We start from the raw sequence: 21758 nt of genomic DNA, 5'->3' as shown, positions 1-21758 counted from the left end.
CCTCTGATTCTCAGTACTTGATAAATCAGACATTAAAGTTCCAAGAGGTTGTCGGCTTAAGAGTTTCATTCTGCATCTCCTCAGCAAGGCAATGCATGTTGACCCTTTTCCTATTTCAATTTTGAAAATCACTCTACTCTCCTCACTCTGGCCTGAAGGTCTGCAAGGAGCCCCTTTTATAATTCTCTTTTAGAGTTTCTGTAACTATGTTTTACATATTCAATAAATATGACTAAGAATGCCCCTTTAGCGTGAGGCTTATAAATTTATACATTTAGAAAGATACCACTCCAAGATTTGTAATTTATTGCTGGCTGAAAAAAAAAATGAATGGAGAATTTGTGTTTTGCTAGTAGTATTTGATGGAAGTATGAATATGTGCCATTTAAGAAAGAAATAATAGAATTCCTTTTAGGCAACTGATCCATTACAGATGAAAATAATTTTGAATACATGGTATTTTACAATTGATTTTTTTAAGTTGGTGAATTGTTTTGTTTTGTCTTTATTTTATAAAAGGTTTCTGAATTTGATTTACTCTATTAACAAAAACTCCACTTTTATCATTTTATTTTAATAGCAACATCCTTCCTAATACAAGACAATTTTTAAAGCCCTTATTTAGGTCAGACTGTCTAGTGCTTATTTTAAGAAGAGTTTTAATTAACAGACAATATTATAGAAACAGATTTTAAAATAGACATGGTCAAGATTTCAGAATAATATACAAGGTATATACTTATCTCTGCATTCATCATTCTAAACATTAAACGTGTACAATTTTTTGTATGTCAATTATATCTCAATAAAGTGGTTTAAAGATTTTAAAATAAAATGTGAGGAGATACCACCAAAATAATTTGGTGATCATTTTATCATAACTACAAAATTTGAGTCATTTTTAAGTCACCCAAACTTTGTTATGGGTGGATATGTGAATTTTAAGGTGTGTTGACAGGAAACAAGTAAGCATTTTTGCAGTTGTATATATTACCTGACTCCAAATTGTAATTTCCTAGGATAAGTCTATCAGTAGGTAGACCAGAAACATGCAGCGGGCTGTGTTAAAGTTCTCATGAGGAACTTCAATGAAAGCTAATATCGCCGCCCTTATCTCCTTTTCAAAAATGTAATAAAATCTGTGTAAACACCTGGAGAGAGAATTATTCCCTGAGAATTTCCCAACTTGTACACAAAAATAATGTGATTATTGACAAACTGTTAAAGATGATATGTCACTTGGTTTACTTTTTTATTAATATATATTTAAGTGTTCATGATTATACATCTACCTATTTTTAAGTATTAATATTGTCTCTAGTGAAATTTGAATATGCCACGATGACTACAGTTTTAATAAACTACGGTAGAAATCAAATCACAATGCAGATACCAATATGTGAGCTAAAGTGGGGATCTCTAAGTGTAGAGACCATTGAAGGAATATTTACCTGAATAAAAAATACCTTTGTAAACTTCTAGTATACCTCTGCAGTTTAGAAATTTAGAAACCATTGTCAAATTAATATTCATCTCAGTATGAATGGTTTTGACCTTGAGCCTCTGGTACACCTCAAGATAGTTTAATTTACTGTGTTAACCTAGCCACAATAGATATCACATTCATAGGAAGTCAGTTTGGTATCCTTTGAAAAGTAAACAGATAAAAAATTTAAAAAAATTAATAGTTAGAATACAGGGAAAGCAGTTGGCATTTATTAATTTCTTTCATTTCTTCCACACTGTGGAATAAAATGCCAAGCATATTGATAATTGTTCCGACAAACCCAGGAGTCATATTATCACCACAGCACAGACCCCCTAGAAGCAGAGTAAGAAATTAATAAACACTTGAGAATTTATTGATGCTTGGGTTATTTATTGGGTTTGCCAATGATTGGCTACACATGGAAGAATATTCCACAGGAATATTGTAATTTATTAGACAACTTCTTCACTACCTAAATATTTGACTTCCGCTTCTGTACATAAGGACTATTTCTTCTACTAATAACAATAAAAGTCCTTACAAACATTAGTTCTGTAAGAAATATTTCTAATATTTTTAATTAACACCAGATGAAATATCAGTCACTCTTCACATTGAATAATAAATTGATATAACCATTATTATTTCATATTCATTAATAGTCTGCATTTTGTCATTATTTCTAATGTTTTTCACACAAAATTCTTAATTCAAATAAAATGTGTGCATATGCACATGATTTTGCATATAATTTAAGGTGCACTTGGACCTATTGAAATCCATTTGTAGCCTTCTTTAGGTTCACAACTTCGTACTTGGTAGACAAGGGGGTTTGTACACATGACAGCGTTGAGCATAAATCTGGGAAGTTTCCTTACCAAATGACCTTTATATTTCATGATATGATCTACATGTAGCTTTTTTGTTGTGGTTGTCAGATGATCCTTTATCAAAATATTTTCCTTGATAATTCTTAACTAGCTGGGCGTTCTGCCATACCACTGTTGATGTCATCAATGATGTCACATGGGTGGCAGCCATCAACATTGCAGTCCACAAACTGGGAAGTCAACAGGATTTCTTTAATAGTTCCAGGGAGTTTTTTGGCCAAAGATCAGTGCTTCATCAGTCAGGACATATTGACAATCTCATCGAAAGTGCCATTTTCACTGTGTTTAATGTTTTTCTTTCCATCTCTGGTGATTCCTTGAGGATTTTGGTGATCAGGGCAGAGGCAAAAGGTTCCACTTCAGTCTGGGCCTGTCTGTTCTGAGTGGTCATTTTCATTGTATTCCTTCTAGTCATCAGTTGCCTTGCCAATGTCTTCACCAACCTTTTTTGGAGATGGACCCCGGGGATCAACCTTGGGGGCCGGGGGACATATAGCACCAATTTCTCCACCGATGCACCTCAGGTATATGATCTTGTTAGGGTCAAACTTGAGTGGCATGGCAGAGGCAGCTGGTGTGCGATAAAACTGGATGTGGAACCACCAAAAAGAAACTTGTACCTTGGCCTCCTCTGATTGGAAAGCCCTCCCCATAACTTTTAAACATTGAGCTTTTGTTGTAGAGGGTAATATCTTGTCAGAAAATATTACAATAATATCTCATGTATACACATATCCTCTATATAGTTTTGCTATGTTCTAGAACTCAGCCAAGATCCTAGAAAGATGAGAAAACAAACAAAAAGCAGCTAAATTTAAATTTAGATGTACATATCAGTAGATGCAAATATAGAATTTGATTTAACCAAAATCTTAGATACCACAAAAGTACTTGTATTTTAGTCTAACACGTTATTATTGGAAGAGTCCCTCACATCTTCACTCAGGGCTCACATACCCTTAATGGAGGCACAGTACGTACAGATTCATTAGTTGGCTTCCCAGCTCACATTTGATTAGGAAATGAAATGTTTGTAGGCAGCAGGAACACAAGCAATATTGGGAAGTAAAAAGCAAAATAAATAAGTAAATAGATAAATAAATAAATAAAGGGCCAGATCCTTAAGGAGTAGAATGGCTACCTCAATAACCCTTGAGAACCCTTCTATAAAACAATGCATGCTTCAAATAATTTTCTGTTCTCTAACCTCAGTTTAAAAAGTTAAAAAAAAAAAAAGTAATACTTTAGATTTTAGCAAGAGTTCCATTAAAGAATGTCCAAGTAACAACTTTAGGCCTTTAACGTGATGACTAATACAGATCGAACAAGTCAGTGACAGATTATAATGAGTAAATGAAATGTAATCTTTTTTGCTCAGTTATTTGATGCAAAATGTACATGTCTATGTGAGTACCTGAATTGCACCAAAGTTTGTTCTGATATTCCCAATGTTCAGTAATTTACTTGGGTTGTTCCCATCTACTGGGATTGTATTTATGAATATTCATGTTTCTAGGGAGGAATACACAAGCATATGGGGGATGTGTACTTGGCTGTAAAACCAGAATTCTCTACAACCTGTTTCATGGAAATACTCAGTTCGGATAAATGTTGCTTTGTTTTCCTGACAGAACAGTTTTGGCTATCTTGCTTGTTGATACCTTTGGTTGCTCTTACATAAATAGTAAAGACTTTGCAGCTGTATTTTTTCCAGGGCTTCTGGGCAGATACACTTTTAATGGCTTCTTTTAAGTCTTCCGAGGAATATTTCAGAAATGGTAGGTTAGAAGTCGGTGCAAAAAAAGTCAACGCTTTTAAGGAGAGCACTGCCAATACAAATAATAGATGTCATGCTTTCAGGTCTATTTCAGGGAGGGTTGAATTTTTATGTTTCTCTCTGCAAGTTTTCTCTCTTATAAACCCCTTTGCTTTCCCTGTATCCTCACCTAACCCCAGACATTATGGTATTTGGCTTAAAATTAATGAAAAATGTTCCTTAATACTGGGGCAGTCTGGCTAACGAACTTAGGTCAAAATAATTGATCCTGAAGACAAGGAAATCCACCCAAATCCAATCTATATGCTCTTCTTAATTTCATTACATGCTTCAGATAGTTAAAGCTGGGTTCAGAAATAGCAACTATTACACAGTGTTTAAATACATTTGCTTCATATAGGTCTGTTGTGTAGGAAATAAAATATTTCACAAACACACTTTTATCATCCTCTTCTCTGTTTCCTACAAAGGTTAAAACATAGATGAAGGGAGAAGGGAGGTACAAAACGAATTGTTCAATATAAATGTGTGAGATATTGTTCATGCCAACATAGTAGTGTTTATTCTCATGTAATATAGAGACTAAAGCAATAAAAAGATAATGGTAAATAATTTTCATAGCATAGAAATACACCCTAAAGCCAAACAACATTGTAAAAATAATAAAATTAGCTTTAATTACGGTGTGCAATTCTATATTATTAAAATACCAGACAAGTCCAGCACACTAATGTATAAATATAATTATTTTAGAGTCATGGAAAATAGACAGAAAGCAATTTTCTTATATTATGGAATGTAAAAAAAATATAGTAAAAAGTTAAAATATTGGTCTGTTTTGTTTATTTATTCAATAAATAGTTACTGTATGCCTACTGCGTGCCAGATATTTTTCTGGGCGTCACATCTAGCAGAGAATTTCCTCCCTAGGAGCTTCCAGTAGGGGAAAGAGATGATAAACAAATAAATACACAATGTGTATACTTTGTTAAATGCTAAACAGTGTTATGGAGAAAAACAAGAGAAAAATTAAACACAGGGGTTTAAATTTTTAAAATAGGATAGTAAGGGAAGACCTCATTGAGAAGGGGACATTTGAGACAGTCTAAAGGAACTACCCATGCAGCTGTCTTAGGCAAGAATATTCCAGGTAGACGCAGGAGTGTCTTGGCATGATCCATGAGCCATGGTTGGCCCAGAATGGATGGACAGAAGGAAGGAGGGGGAGAGGGTAGCATATGAAGGTAGAGGACCCAGCAAAGGAGATGGAGGAGGAACAGCCAGTGAGGTCAGAAGAAGACCAGAAGGGTGTGCTGAGTGGAAGACAAGGGAAGAAAGTATTTCTAGGGTAACTGCTCAATTTTTTCTGATATTTAAGTAAGACAAGATCTAAGAAATGACCCTTAGATTTAACAGTGTTTTGGTGATATTGACAAGATCGGTTTCCTTATGGATGTAGGAGTGAGCATCTTTTGGGAAGTCCCACTGGGAGAGAGCAAGCAGAAATACCTATTTCAGGGATGCCTATTTTGCTTGAAATGGGTGCCAATAAATAATAGCTGAGAAGGTGGTATTTTCTTGTTGTTATTGTTATGATGTGGAAATTACAGTATGTTTTCATGCCGGTGGGAATGATGCAGTTGAGACTGAAACAAATTGATGTTTGCAAGAAAGTACAGAATATCTAGCACCCAAATTGGGGAGTGGCCTTAAATAAGGGTATTGTCTGCATGTCCATAACAATAGTCGTGAGATCAGAGTATATAAACACTGGTGCACATTGTTGAGTTGAGGAGGTGGTAGATAAAGTTCTCCTCTGATGACTACAATTTTCTTAGTGAATGAGGAAGTCAAGTTCAGAGAGAATGGGTGGGGAATGGGTATTGGAGAGTGAATGGACTAGGGACATGTAGTATGATTGCTCTGAAACACTATTGACCAGCTTAATGGTATTTGTCATGAATTTTAAATGAGAGGATTGTTACGTATATTTCTCCAGCTAGTCTACTGCTTGGTGTAAATGCAGAGTAAGTGGAAAGTGGGACTGAACACAGTTGGGGTTTTGCCAGACTAATCCAGTGAAGCAAGAGAGAGTGAGGTAGTAGAGGATATTTGCAAGGAAAGGCATATGATGAAGGACACAGTATTTAAGCTGGGTAAGCAGGGGAACAAGGACCTGAGGGCATGAAGGACAATGGAGAGAGGTGGCGAGATTGGGTTTGAGGTCCTAGTGAAGTTAATGTTGGAATGAAAGTTCTAGAAAGAGTGACTTAGAATAGGAGCTAAGGTTTGAGAATGGGTGAAATTGAGCATAGATGTGAAATTACACAGGGGAAGGTCAAAATTATTGGCAATAAAAAGGCCTAGTGAATGACTAATTGGAGGTAAGGTAGAGAGCAAGATCATGCGATGAGAGAAGGTCAAGGAATTGAGAGTCCATATGATCATCTGCCTGGATATTGTGGATAGTGCAATCACCAAGAATTAAATCAGGAGCAGTACATGAGAAGATCCAGGAGCTACGTTTTCAAGAAATGAAAACTGACATGGAAATCTCTAAATGACTGTGGCAAGCAGAGATAGTATGATAATATGAGATTCAAAACATGTTTTAGAGACTAAGAAAGGAGAATAATCTGCAACGAGGGGTACTACTTTCAGGTCAAGTAATATGCAGTTCATGGGAGTAAAATCAGCTGCCACGCAAGAGGGAAAAAGCAAAGGAGCAGAGCAAATGTTCATAAAAGAGGTTGAAGCTATGGGAGATTTTGCTGGGAATTTTCCTTGAGTACCAGTGGAAGGGTTTTGGGAGTTGGTAAAGGATGAGAGGAGACCTCAGGCTGTATGGGGATTATATTATGGGGGTGAGAGCCATGGGAGTCCTGAGCTTCTAGGAATGACTGATAAAGCAAAGGTAAAAGTAACAATAAGATTCTGTTTTATCTATTCTTTTTTGAAGATTCTGTTTTATCTATATCTTTTTTGATAATATAACATTATCTTAGTTTCAGGTGTACAGCGTAATGATTTGATATTTGTATATATTGCAAAATGACCACCACAATAAGTCTAGTTAACATCCATCACCATATAGGATTAGTTCTGATTGTTTCAGCACTCAGAGAATGCTGGTGAGGTTATGAGTGTCAGCAAGGAATGGTGTGGGGTTGGCCAGGAACATGCAGGGTCTGGTCTCTTTACTCCCCTAAGAGTGATATGGAAGCAGAGGGGCAAAGTCTTATCTGAGACACTCAGATCTCTGGGGTCCTCTTGACTCCCTTTGCCCAAACAGTGAAACACTTAATGAAACAGGCCCTGTGTGCCTATGATTCTTCCAATCCGGTGCTTTATGTACCAACTCATTGATTGGAGCAGAGGCTCACAACAAATACTCTTCCTTCAAGTTACTTTTGCATCTACCATAAAATAAGAATGAACATATTCTTTTGCAAGCATTTATTTTTAATGTACACAAGCCACAAGAAGATATTTTTTTCCATCAGCCCAAGCTTCATATGTTCACAGATTTTTTTTTATCATTCTCTATTTATTTCAAAATGCTCTTTTTTGTCCCCTGAAGGACAGCTATGAAAAAAAATAACAGTAATAAATATTTGAATGGTTACTGAAAGGGCATGTTGACTTTTTTACCCTTCAACATAGGACATCACTTTTAAGTCAAATCAAGTGAATCCCAAACCTTAAAAGCATCATAAATATGCGTGTGGTAGACATAAAAATAGACAAACTATGAAAATAATATCCTGATACCTGCCTTGCTTTTTTTTTTCTGTCTCACTCACAGAGTTAGGATTGGGTACATGGAGGAACACGAACTTCCTCCCTTTACTGGCTCTTTACTGTTCTTTATATAGCTCCCTCTGGAAGTGTCTACTCTTAACAGTGTAGCCATGGTGCATAAAGTATGCTTGAGCACTCCGCCAGTAGCAGACAAGCAACCCTCCTCCCACTGTCCATACTCTACCCAGCACTAGGAACTGTGGTCCCACCTATGCCCTTGAATGTCCCAGAGGTCTTTTAGCTATAGTCACGTATGCATCTAACACACTGGTGTTGCACTTCAACTAGACATTGAGGATGTAATGTAGACTGAAGCAGGGTAAGTCTCTGTTCTCAAGGAGGTTACTTTCTAGTAAGAAAGATAGATACTAACAAATGTATAATCACAAGCTAAGTCTATCAGAGAAAAGAACATAGTTCTTTAATGGCATACAATCAGGTAAACCACTCAGACTATCAGTGAGTTTCTCTTTCTGTGTGTGTGTGTGTGTGTGTGTGTGTGTGTGTGTGTGTGTATGTGTGGAGAGAGAGAGAGAGAGAGAGAGAGAGAGGTCAAGGAAAGCTTTCTTGACAAAGTGATAGTTTCATGAGCTGAATTGGAAGGATGAACATAATCATGTAGGAATAAGGGGAAGTTTTCTGGCCAGAGGGAACAGCATGTGTAAATGGTCTATGGCACTGAGTGAATTGTATATTTGAAAAATTTAATAAAGGCCGGTGTGACTGGAATAAGGACAGAGAAATGACTTGGAGTCAGTCTGAGCAATATCATTATACACAAACAATCACATCCTGGTTATTTTCACAACTTCATGTAGGAATTTTTTGCTCCTCTTCTTTGGCAATTCTTGATACGGTTAATCCCAATTATCTCAATAATTTTGAGAAAACAATAAGGGTTGTACATGTGTTATTTCTTAAGCAGCCACAAAACTCTCCACCCAGAAAGCTCTAGCTCTTTTCACACGCAGCTAAATGTCATATCTTTTTCATCTCAGCTCCCTTAGTTTTTTACGTATCCTTATGTCATATAACACTCAACAAACTATATTACAGTATTGGCTTTCTATATTATACTCATTTATAGAGACTGTATTGCATATCATTGTCTACCCAGTACCTCACAGAGTGACTGCCTAATCATAAATTAGGTCAATATACTGTTGCTCGGTAAATGTTTGTTGAACTGAACTCTTAACCATTTCATATTCTTCAGATAAAGGCCGTGTGTGTGTGTGTGTGTGTGTGTGTGTGTGTGTGTGTGTGTATAGCTTAACTGTACTTCGTAAGGGAATACATATAAAGGTATTTTAAAAATAATTATTAAAGCAAAACAAGTATCCAGTGTTATCTTTAACTTATCTGTGTTATATATTATAGCAAAATATAGTTATCATGCTATAACTTCAAGATATGTTTTATTATCCAGGATTTGTTATATATTAGGAATATTTTAGTTTGCTTGGCTTCAGAGAATTAAAAATGAATTTTGAAAAGAAGGCTCAGTGCCGTAGAATTATCAACGGTATTTTTAGTCATCTCAGTTGTGATTTTAATGTCCAAATATGTACAGGAGTATAACAATTCCATCTACTGAATTGTATAAATGCCCAATCAAATAAAAATGCTTATTGTAAAAAGAAACCTTTGAAATGCAAGGGATATGTACTGAAAATATCCTTTGTCCTCTTTGTTATCTCTGGGTAAATGACTGGTCAGTGGCTTATCAGAAGCCTTTGTATTCCATTACGCAGCAAAGTTACAGAGTCTCTAGTGTGGCAGATAAAAATTTTTGACTCAGTTGTTGGGAATTTTACAGCTCTTTTCAAAACAAAGTTGAGTCATAGTAGAATCATACCATTCCCAATGTATTTATGCTGGGGATATTTGGGGAGAATATGTCATTGATAACTGCCACTATGTAATTATAACTGTGTAAGTTTGAACTTTCAATTGGAATGTTAAACAGTTTTTAGTTAGTATTTCCCATTGTATAAAAATACCAAAGCAGTAACAAATGCTCATTTTAAATGTTCTTGTATTATTGGCATACAGCGACTAGGCATAAATTACTGCTTTTAAGACATGATATGAAAATATGTGACACAATAATCTATATTCTCTTAGCATGTGTGTACATATACATATCTAGATATAATATATGTATACATTAATATATTATATATATATTATAACTGTATAACTATAAAGGGTTTTTTGTTATTGTTATTCTTGGTTTTGGTAAATTTTAATCCATTAGGGTAGCAAATCTGATCCTAAACCTCAGTTCTTCAGCTATAAGTATTCAAACCTAACTCAGAAACACCGCCTCTGTTTCCTTTTGTTAAGGCTAACACAACCTTATGTTGACCCAAGGAAGCCAGGCTTCTTGTTGCAGGTACAAATTATCACCTTAAGAACATTCTCAATTTGCCCTGCCATTCCTGGAATAGAACTAAAAATGTTATGAAACTAGTAAGTGTGTAAGATAATGCTATGTTCAAAACATTCTCTTATTTTTCTCTGAATATATGGATGCTTGAATAAACTCAAAGGGTCTGTGACACAGAAAACAAAAAACTTTAAATAGCAATTAAAGCATTTTTTCTTATTTCAGCATATAAAGACAAGGAAATATAATGGTTTTAATAATTAAGGATGCAGACTAATGCACACATTTTGCAGTACTAATAAAAACTTCCTGTTATCATCTCTGTTTTTAAGAATGAAGAAGGCATTTCCTTAATGCACTTTGCTGATTCCCTTGCCAGCTCTGTTCAGGCTCAGAATTTGATAACATTTCCAAATTGTAAAAATAAAAAAAAATAAAAAAATAGCATAAAAAGTGATTTCAGTCCAACTTTTCAAATCAGTTAACCCAAAGGTTAAGTGCTACTGCACTTGACCTAAGAGAGAGTTTGGTTCCCTTTTATAAGACCTGAGTGTAAAGAATAAAGACGGCATTTTTCTTCTTCTCTTTTTTAAAGAAGCCACATGTAATGTTCTCTGAGTTAAGTTTTACCATTCATAATGAATGCAGTCTCGCCATTCAAATGCGACCATAAGTACACAGAAGATAAGAATTTAATTAAATGTAGATTAAAACCAAACAGGAAAACACACTAGCTGATAATTTTATCCCATCCTCTGGCCATATTTTTTATACTTCCTTCTTGTTCTTCTTTGGGCTATAGCTTATCAACATGCCGATAGTACCATAACTCATTACATCTGATGGTGCAGCAGAAATGTGCAGGCTCTGTGCTTGGATTTCTGAGGCACTTAAAATGCAAAGCATGTAAATGTCTCTGTTAAATATACTAGTGTGGTAACACTGGTGAAAAGGAAGTGATTCCGAAGAAATCCTTAAACCTCCCACAAGATGCATTATTATTGCATAGTAACAAATGGAATTTTCAAACTGGAACCAATTCATATATTCACACGTATGTGGTATGGCTTACTATTTGAGGTTGAGCTCCTTTAGCAGTTGACAACTTAGAGTGTCAATCAACTTACTTAGTTTACTTCAGTGTATGTAGAGTTTGGTGCATAGGCATTTAGATGTGTTTGTGGAAGGATGGTGTTTTTTGTCATTGTTGACCATAATATAGTGGCAAAAATCTTTGTGCTTAAGTGTTGCTTTCATTAATCTTAAGTAAAACATTCCCTAAATGATCTTCTATTATTCACTCTGAATTTCTTGAGACTGTGAAGGTAGAGGCCACAAAGCATTGATGATAAAAGTCAGCAGGGACAGAAGGCTTTCATGGTTAAGACCATTAGTACATATTATTTATGCTTAGTCAGTTTATCTATTTTTTTCAAATAATTCTTTCTAATCATTATATAAATAGGCAGTGATCAGTTAGAAGAAAATCTTGGTCATTGTAAAGGAAGCCTCTAGAACAAACACAATAATTTTAAAATTCAAAAGAGAATACATATTGGATCTGTTTATTAAATATTAGGCTAAGGTTTGGAACATCAATGCATTCTTCAATGGGCAATCTTGATTTTTTAAATACTAGTAAAGCATAACTGAATCATTTATGTGTTTGCATTCTCTGTATCTAAAACTAGGAGCCCTAAGAAGTGTAATATACTTTTTTTTTAAGCTAGCATAAAATGCTGAAGTTATTCTCTCTTTTGAAAGGTAAATAATTGGTTGCTTTTTTTCTTCTTCTTTTTTTGGCAATGGGTTGTTTAGCTTGCATTAAATTAATAAGGTTTTTCAATTAAACTCTCTCTGAGAAAATGATTTAGGTTTTTGCCTCTTTACTGCAAATTTGAAGTTCTTGATGATTTGAAGTACCAAACTGATAACACCTATTTCTCTACATTGTCACATGATCACTTTGCACTCATATTGCTATAATATGATGCATTCATATAGCTGCCAATTTCGCGGTTAGGAATAATTAACTCAATTCTCAAAGATACCAAAAGTTTCACTGTCTAGGGAAACATTGATCAGTGGAGTGAACCTGTATTTTCTTGCCATGTAATTCACTTGGAAAATGAGAGTCACAGTATGACATAAGTTAAAGTGCCGACATTCGCTGGACATAGTGGCTTTATCCAGAAAGCTGGAGACATTGCTGAGGCCGCAGTAATATTCTCTATCAACTCATTTTCCTTTGGTCCCCTTTCCATAAATTAGTTTCAATGGTGCTATGAAGAAGGAACAAAATAAAACTAAAGCAAGGAAAACTCAAGTGCAAAATGGAGGAACATATTTTTGGATTTTGAAAGAATACATTTAAAATGCTTTTGTCAACTAAAAATTTTTAAATATAAAAATACAAAAAGGAAATTCACCAAATAGGCTGCATATATTTCTAATGTGTTGGAGGTAAAATTACTAGTCTCTAAGGCACTCTTAAGTAAAGGATAGGGTATTTATTAATTAAAAAAAAAAAAAAAAAAACACCTCCCTCGCATGCCATGAGACAGAGAAAGATTTATTTAAGCATTAAGTCTAATAAATTTTTCCCTTTTACCAAACATATATTTAAAGGCAAAATGAGAACAGTGTTTCTTTGAAACTCGCTTACTTCCACTGCAGGCTCCAGTCTACCTTAGACTGTTTCCTTTAAGAAGCTCCAAGAAACTTTAAGAACCCCTGCATACCTTGCAAAATACTTGTGGTATATCCTGGTCACATTTGTGTTTTTCACTCTAGGACTGTGAATTCTTAAAGAGCAACCTCTACACTGTGCCAAATGACTGTTAGGTCACAACAAACAAATATTAGTTTTTAAGATGGAAGAGAATAAGACAGAAGAGGAGGAGGAATAAGGAGAATGGAAGGGAATGGAGAGAAAAGAAGGCAGGAGGGGAGAAAGTAAAGGTGGAAGGAAAAAGGAGAGAAAGAAAGAGGGAGAAAAGGAGGCAGGGAGAAACTGAGCTATTCAGGAAAATAGTATTCTAATATCTCTAGTACTTTATCAGGCTGGAAATGGAGCCAGTTTCAGAACAATTGAGAATTTGAGCATAATGAATATTTTAGGGAGAAAAATATGGAGCTAAGGGTATGCAAGATTTCTCCTGGGCCACATCAATGATAGAAAACAAAGAACAAGAAATTTGTATTTGGTAATGCTTTGTCAAGGGCAAAACAGAGAAAAAATGAGACTAATATTTATCGATTACCAACTGTGAGATGAGATTTTATATGTTATTTTATTAAAATCTTTATTAAGAAACCTGTAGGCTGAATTTTACAGATATAAAAATTTTACAATTTACAGATGTAAAAACTGAATCTCGGGGAGTATAACTTACCTACTATCAAATAACTACGTAACAGGTTCCAGAACAAGCAAAATCTGTCTTGGTAGCTTCTATACTTGTGTCTCCAACAAATTACAGAGGATGTGATTTTAGTTCATTGTATGTGTATTTTATCTGAAATGAAATTGCCTTATTAAATTAATTATTTGAAAAAGTACCTCACCAGCTACTATATGCTAAAAGTCTGTTTTTAATTTTATAAATGGTATATAAAATTTTGATCTTTAAATCAATATTATTCAAAGAAAATGAAATTAGATTAGTATAATAACAGCTTTCAGGAAATTATAAAATCAATGAATTTATTTCTAAGGTAGGTGTTAGGAAGTTATCTCCATCACAATTTTATTAGGGTGCTTGAGAGATTAGAAATTTGTCTCCACACACCCTGTGTGTCTATTTTGACGATGTATCTTTGGTTCCTACATTTTGAACTGTTCTCTTAAGGCTGAAATAAGCAAGAGTAATGCTCAGACTTGGTTTGATTCAAAAGACCAATATTGGCAGAGCACAACCAATTTGCCAAGTGGAAAACTGGTGAAATGTTATCCTAGAAGCAACTATGGCACTTTAAATGTAAATGTAAGAAGTCCATTTGGTGAAAATATACAAAAAGGGTTTTTATAAAAACAAGCTTACCCTGGAACAAAGCTTCGACCACCCGGGATATTTTAACTCTAGCCTTTGTCTGAGGGAGACTGTGTTCTTCTCATCAAGCCCTGTAATAACTGAATTATCAGTTCAGCCTGCAGACTTTTAAGTGACTACAAGGTAGATTTTCCAATAAGATGTGGTAATTTCTTCAGAGTATTCTCTGTGTTAATCAGCAGCAAATCGTAGGCAAAAGTGAAAAGGGAAAATGTTTCCCTACCAATAATCACACCGTGCAGACTCTACGCATTTTTACCAATGCTCAAAAGTATAAATTTGATTTATTTCCACCTTTCCAAACTGTGTTAATGTTACACAAGGAAACCAAAATAGATTGCAGGAGTCTGCATGGCTAGGAAGAAATTATGTGTCTCAAATAATTAAATAAAAATAATTATAACAGAGACTGGAAGTTAAAATATTATTAAAATACTTCTGTTAATGGGTAGTTTGAGTCATCTCATGGCAGTGACAAAATTGGAAGTCGGATTGTAACAAATGCATGTTACAGCCTTAAACAATAACACATTCTTCCCGGGAAAACGAAAATGACAGGTGTAGCCATTGATGCTTCAAGCATATACTCTGACCTCAAGACTCCCAATCTGCTACAGTCTGTGGAGCACATACTGTGGAGTCAGAATTGTGCTGAGGGAAAGAAGGACTAGAAAATGCTGTATAGGAACTTCATCTTACTTACTGAAAAATATGTATTTCAATGTCTTATGGAGATAACATTTTAAAAATAAAATGGAAATGAACATCTCCCTGACTGTTTACTTTTCTTCCTCATTTTCTTAAGCACAAAAAGAGGTTTATGAGCGAAGGAGGCTATATTTATATAGCTTTTTAAATGGGTGAGGCTGTGGTATTTGACCTTAGATTAAAAAAAAAAAGAAAGAAAGTTCTTCAGCCTAGTGTTCTCCCAGTTATATTCAAAACTGGATTTTTGCTGCATTTTTTATTTAAATGGTTTGCCTTGATGATCACTGCTCATAGATTTCAGGATTATGCAGAAGATGAAAATAAAACTAGCATTAGTTGAATTCATATTTCTAAAATACATTCATTATTACATTTTGTATTTCTCTACAGATCATTACTTTGTGCTTGGGTTTGCTCATATTTCCAATTTTGTCTAATTCTCAGTCACAATTTCTATATTATAACCCACTGAAGATTTTACATTTTTTTCATTTCAGTAACCATTATTTGAATCATAAAAAACTGCATTACTATATTCATAATGTACTGCTCATGTGACAGTTTTTGAACTTTAATATTCTTTTCTGTAATGTGCCGGCTTAGCAGCCTATAAAAGAGACATATTGTTTGTAATGTTTCTTACCCACAACAAATGATGTGATTCTGGGGTTTATGAAATGGCAGTAGTTTTCTAAATTTGTGATTCTTCTGTGTTCCGTCGTCAAGAACAGTTGTACATCTGCTCAGCACAGACTTTCCGAGACTATGAACTTTAATTGAGGAAAAATAATGAGGGTTCAGGGACTACTGATATGGAATTGGTTGCAAAGCAGGTGCCCTGCTGCCAGATCAATGGATTATTTACTCCTTTGTCATAAACAGGAAACAGTTGGTTGTTTGTGGTGACTACACACATATTTTGAAGCCTGTGTACATATTTCCTCCTTCCTTGTCAACGTAAAACATTTTAAATAGTGCTTAGTTTATAATTTAACATAACTATATAGAATAAGCAAACAGCACTTGTTCTGTTTTAATAATTAACCATCTTGTTTGAAAAAGAACTTTAGGAGTGATTTCGGGAACACGCAACTTCATATGAGCTTCCAGCCCCTACCTCTCAGCAAGTGTGATTGCAGTCATAAACCCTCTATATAATTGTCTAAATATTTTTCTGCCTCTCTTTTTACACATTTGAAGGTAGAAAACCTTCCCCTCCCCCAAATACATAGAGAAATCTAAAATATAAATTATAGATAGTTTTAGAATTCCATTAGGACACCCTAACAGTTCATACAGGTTTTTCAAACCAGTGGAGTAGAATTTTCTCATGGTATAATTGGAAGGTTGAGGCGGGGTGGGGCAAAGCTCAGAATTCTTTTCTGAGTGCATAAAGCAAGCACGTAGGGCTTGCAGTAGGCAGCTGATTTCTGAGTGTGTTGGAACTATGTCCGACACACCTGAGCAGGACCAACCTAAGAGGCGAGGGTCACCCAAAGGGGGAGTGTGCCCCTCTCTCAACACTCCTCATTAGCAAACCAAACAAAGGGCTCTAGGATGCCTGGAATTAACTGCAATTTCCACCATGACAAGTGACTTTTTGTGTTACATAATGATATGCTGAGAATTTAAATCCTAGGTTCTAGAGATCAGTGGTTTAAATTCTAATGATGGGTTTTGTGGCGTGAAAGTCTGACTTTTAACACTTGGAGGTTGGAGACCGTAGAAACCACACCATAAACTTTGTACACAGAGCCCGCGCCTGGACAGCGCCTCTGAACCCTCAGACAGTTCACATAAGCCTCAGCTCTCCACCACAAATGGTATCACTGAACCTGTTCTTGGGAAAAGTCTTCATTCTTCCTCTAAATTTCTCTTAATTCCTTTTGGAATTGGGATTACTAATGTTGGAAACAACTGTCACCAGAGAGAAACAAATTTGTTTAAGAAACAAAACAAAACTTGAATTTCTAAAATGCAAATGATTGAGCCAAAATCCATCAAATAATCAGTAACTTCAAAGTACATTGAACCAAAGTGTGATACTTGACAATCTGATTAATTTCCCTTTCATTTGAAAATACTTTGGTAAACAAAACTAAATTTGTATTTTTCTCGTTTGTTAACTATATGTTCACCACTACATGATGCAATGATCTACCAATGCATCTTTCCTACCACAGAACACTGACAAAATATCATTAAATATTGAAATAAAAATACTTTAATTCCTATTCATAGCAAATGATTGCTACTAGTTAAGTGTGTCATTCTTTAAGTGAGGATTCGATTTTATACAGATGTTTCAGTAAATGTTTATTACTCAGTATGGATCTCCGAACATCGTTAACATTTCCTGAGTGCCATTATATATTTTAAGAATACTGTACTTATGTTTAGATTTTTAATTCATGCTTACTAACTACTACATGCAAGTATTCACTGCTTAACATTTTTTGTGTTACTAATTACAATAATATATGTAGTTTTCATTGCAAAGTTAAATTTACTGTAGGAATAAAGCTCAAATGAAATCCATTTTTTCCAATGGGGGCAGATGAGGGTTGTTAGTTTAGCATCAACACAATTTCCTTTGAATCTGAAAGCTAGAACGAGAGCCAGGGAAAATTACAATTTTGAACAATGAGAGATGCGGTTGCTTCATTTCTGTTGATGAAAGGGCTTAAAGTAAAAGTTATTGAAGTTATTTTATTTATAAGCAAATATTCAATTATAAGTCTATATTCAACTGGTGTTGTAAAAATTTCTTAAGTCTAGTATCTTGAAAATATATAGCATCAGAAGTAGAATTATTCATTCATGAACATATGCTTTATTCTAGACAGCAGGAAATACAAAGTTCAGGCTTCGAAGCTCTGTCGTACCACGCAGGAATGAAAAGTTTGAGATCAAGTGGCATTAATGAAAAGTCTCTAAATAAAATATATCAGGGTCTTTGTCTAGGATCTCGGGTCTCTAGAAATGAATGTTGTACCTAAATTTCTCATTCTATGACTTGCTTTTCTTAATTAAATCTAAATTCTCAAAGAATATAATTTCTTATAAGAATATAATGTGAATTGTAAGAGAAAAGTGGTAGTGACTTTTTTTTCCTATCAATGAAGGTAAAGGATGTGATATGTTTTCCCCCCACCTTAGCACAGATGTGTCTAAGGGATAAGAGAGAACAAAACAGGAACATGATCTGTAAGCCCAAATATGACTTGCAAAATTGGCCCTGGCTGGAGAAGATCTAAGTAGCTATTGTTAGGATTTTTGTAGTGGGCGAAGAAGTCTGCCATCGATAAGACTTTTGGTGTGTCTGCTTTCCTGCACTTTGTGATGGTCAGGGGAAATTTTGTGTGTGTGTGTGTTTGTGGTTGTTGTTGTTGTTGTTGTTGTTGTTGTATCAGTAATTGTAGCAGCAGTCTCAGAGAAGGCTAACTCTTTTTTCAAGAGGATATTAAGTTGAAAGAAAATATGGCAAAATACTTAAACCTTTATTGTCGTGAAAATGACACTTGATTTTCTAAGAAATAGAAATTGTATCAGAAAAGCATTTCAGATTTCATAATGATTTTATTAACAGAGTAAAAAATTACTCTCCTACTGAAGTTTTGAGTCGACAATAAAACCTCTATGTCAAAAACTACCCTTATGCAAGGAGATTAAAGCATGCTGCAAGCCTTTCAGAAATACCATTTTCAGATTACCTTCTGATGATTATTGCTCTCTTTTTTATGTAAAGTTCTGTAGAGAATATATTTTAATTAGCTTACACTTGATACTACTTCATACACATTGCCCAACTTTGCCCCAATGTCTGATCATATAGAATACATTACAAAGGAACTGGTCATTTGAATGTTTTAATACAGCTTTGTATTAATGTCAGACATCATTTAGACAAGGCATTAAAAGTGTTATTTTAATGACTGAAGTGTGTTGGGTAAAAGAGGCTTAATCTTTATAGGAAGAACAATTTCAATTAGCTCTAAAATATTAATTTGTTCGTACAACTATAGACCCTAATGTATTTGGCTACAAAACAGCTTATGAATAATACATGATAGAATCCACTTGTCTTATGATGTAACTAATACTGCCTTTAACAATAAAGCGTTGCTAATTTTATAACCTCCATGAATCAGTTAAAATAAAAATAATAATAATTTTAAAAAACTTGATCATGTTTTATGTTGAAGGCTTTTTCTAAACCCTCCTTCCCCCAATGTAATTTGTTAGGCTATAAATAAAATATGCAATCTTCAGCTAGTAAGATATTGAATAGGTTTTAAATATGATATGGCTATCTGTCTTAAAATTTTAAGGGCATTCTTACTTATTTGTTTACATGGTGAGTATAAGATATTCTCCCTGGAAACAATTTGTCTCACTGTGGAAAGTGTGAACACACGAGAACAAAAATAACTGCATACCTTAATCCTGCTATTGTGTTTCTGGGAACTAAAAACGCTGCTGTTCTGGCTTTTACTCTCCTTGAATATTTCCCTGTAGCTTTATCTTTCCATTGTGCTGGCTGTTTATTGCAACATCTTGGCATTGGTTTTCCTGGCTGCACATGTGGCTGTACCTGAAGGTGAGTAAGGGTCACATAGGTAAAAAACCCCATAGCCCTTTTAAAAATATGCTTTTTGTCCCTGCAGCTAAGCAGAAATCTGGGATTGCTTCATAGACTTCTCAGGGACTTCCGATGCAAGGCAAAACACAGGTAGCTCTAAAGTACTTGAACGCTATTCGCCAGTGTAGAACACTTGTGTCCTGGCGTGGATGGCTTTAAAGTTCGTGTTACACAACACCAGAGCAGCTGGATAAAGAGTGAAAAACTCTGTTGGCCAGGGAAGGGTTTAATGCATCCTGGCAAATGCCCCCCAACAGCCTAACAAAGTAGGAACAATGGCTTTCATATAGGTAGGCCTGAAAAGCATACATCTTCTTCTGTGTCTCTCATCGTCGTCAGTGGCATTTGTCACATTTAGCCTGATTAATTCTCACACATACGAAAACTAGATTTATTTTAATATAACTCTCGTGCAGTGTAACACTGGAGGGGGAAAAATACTGAGTTTCATTGCAAAGCCAAGCCACACAAATGCAGTTTTTCAACTAGGTAAAGGAGGCTTTTGTAGTAGATTTCATGCAGCAGTTGGCATTGGCAGTATTGCAAAAAGAGATGTATTCTGTTGTGCTCTGTTTGATCAAGTGCTAAACCCGTGTGATCAATAGAGAGACAGATGTCGGGTGCAGATGGCGATGCCGTGATACCTGGGGCAGCACGGGCCTGCCAGAATGACAGAATGGGAACAGGGAAGAGCAGCAATGCAACAGAATGTGACAAATGAAATTAGGGTTTATACTAGTCGATAATTTACAGCTAATACAAAGTGACAGAATTTTTCAGTACCCAGTATATTTTACTTCTAGTAATGCTATAGCCAATAAAGGCATATTTCATGCAGCATAATAAAATGAAAGCAGTGGGGAAATATCGTCCAACCATTTTTTATTATGTTACAACTTTTAAAATTGATCCCTGAGAGAATACTAATAGCATGCGAGTCTTGTTAGAGTGACGTCTAAAGGTATTTTATCTCCAAATTTATAGCAGCCCCGTCACTTACTCTCATTGCATATTACACTAGACTCAGACCTTAAAGACAGATAACTCTAGTGACCAAACTTCATATGCTGTGTTTTAAAAGATGTATTATTAAATGCTCTTTAAGTCTGTTTATAAAATTATAAAAATAATGATCAATTTCAACTGAGTAAATAAACATTTTAATTTCCTGTATTAATGGGAATGTTTAAGCAGTCACCTGTGTAATTGAAAATGAAAATCTAAGCACATATTAAAATTTTTCCTTCACCACAATCCAGGCCAACAGCCACAGTTAATATATTTGAAATATAGTTTACGACTCTATAATTCAAAATACATTGATAAATACTTTGAAGTGACAACTTTTGCAATAATGGTTAGGGAATCTATTGTGACTTTGCCCAGTTTCACATATTCTTGAACACACACATAGGAATATGCTATAGTCCTGCTACCAGTCTGGGAATGGTATAGGATGGATAAGCACAGCCATCCCTAGTCAAAACAATGCTGTGGGCTCTTTTCTTTTCATTCTACTTTTTCCTTCTTTGTTTCCCCTCCTTCTGGGCTTCTGGTGTTGTGAAGCTATGCCATGTCTGCAAAAAATACCTTCATAGAACTCCTTATCTGCCTGGCACCTCTTTCCCCTCCCACTCCCCCTTTTACTCAAGTATTCACTGAGCAATCGAATCCTAGTAGCCTTTCCCAGGGCTTTTGTAACCATATCCAAATGAAACACTAAAGTTGGAATGCTCACTATCAGGGATAATCTAATGGCAGACATGTCGGAAAGTATAGGAATCTCCTAACACCTCTACAGGTACAGTAAGGGACAGCAAGACCCAATACTGCCTGTGACATGGGCAAATGCTTATTCATAAGGATAGGAGATAATCCACACTTGTCACACTCTTTCCTAAATGCCTGCTTTGAGAATACAAATGAAGACCCAAGACATACTCTTCAGTGGCAATAATCACCAACATCTTTCATTGGCTCAGTTGGGAACATTTACAAACTATGGCT

At 35.1% G+C, this 21758-nt stretch overlaps 1 protein-coding gene across 6 annotated transcripts in view; it reads left to right on the top strand.

Moving 5' to 3' along the window:
- ZFPM2 (zinc finger protein, FOG family member 2) overlaps positions 1 to 21758 on the top strand; it is a 448655-nt gene that overhangs the window by 386956 nt on the left and 39941 nt on the right. The gene's annotated exons all lie outside the window — the stretch shown is intronic.

The sequence above is a fragment of the Rhinolophus hipposideros genome (assembly GCF_964194185.1).
Source record: "Rhinolophus hipposideros genome assembly, chromosome: 13".
In the NCBI taxonomy this organism is placed as follows: Eukaryota; Metazoa; Chordata; class Mammalia; order Chiroptera; family Rhinolophidae; genus Rhinolophus; species Rhinolophus hipposideros.
The sequence above is the reverse complement of the archived record's forward strand: the minus strand, read 5'-3'. Positions and strand labels throughout refer to the sequence as shown.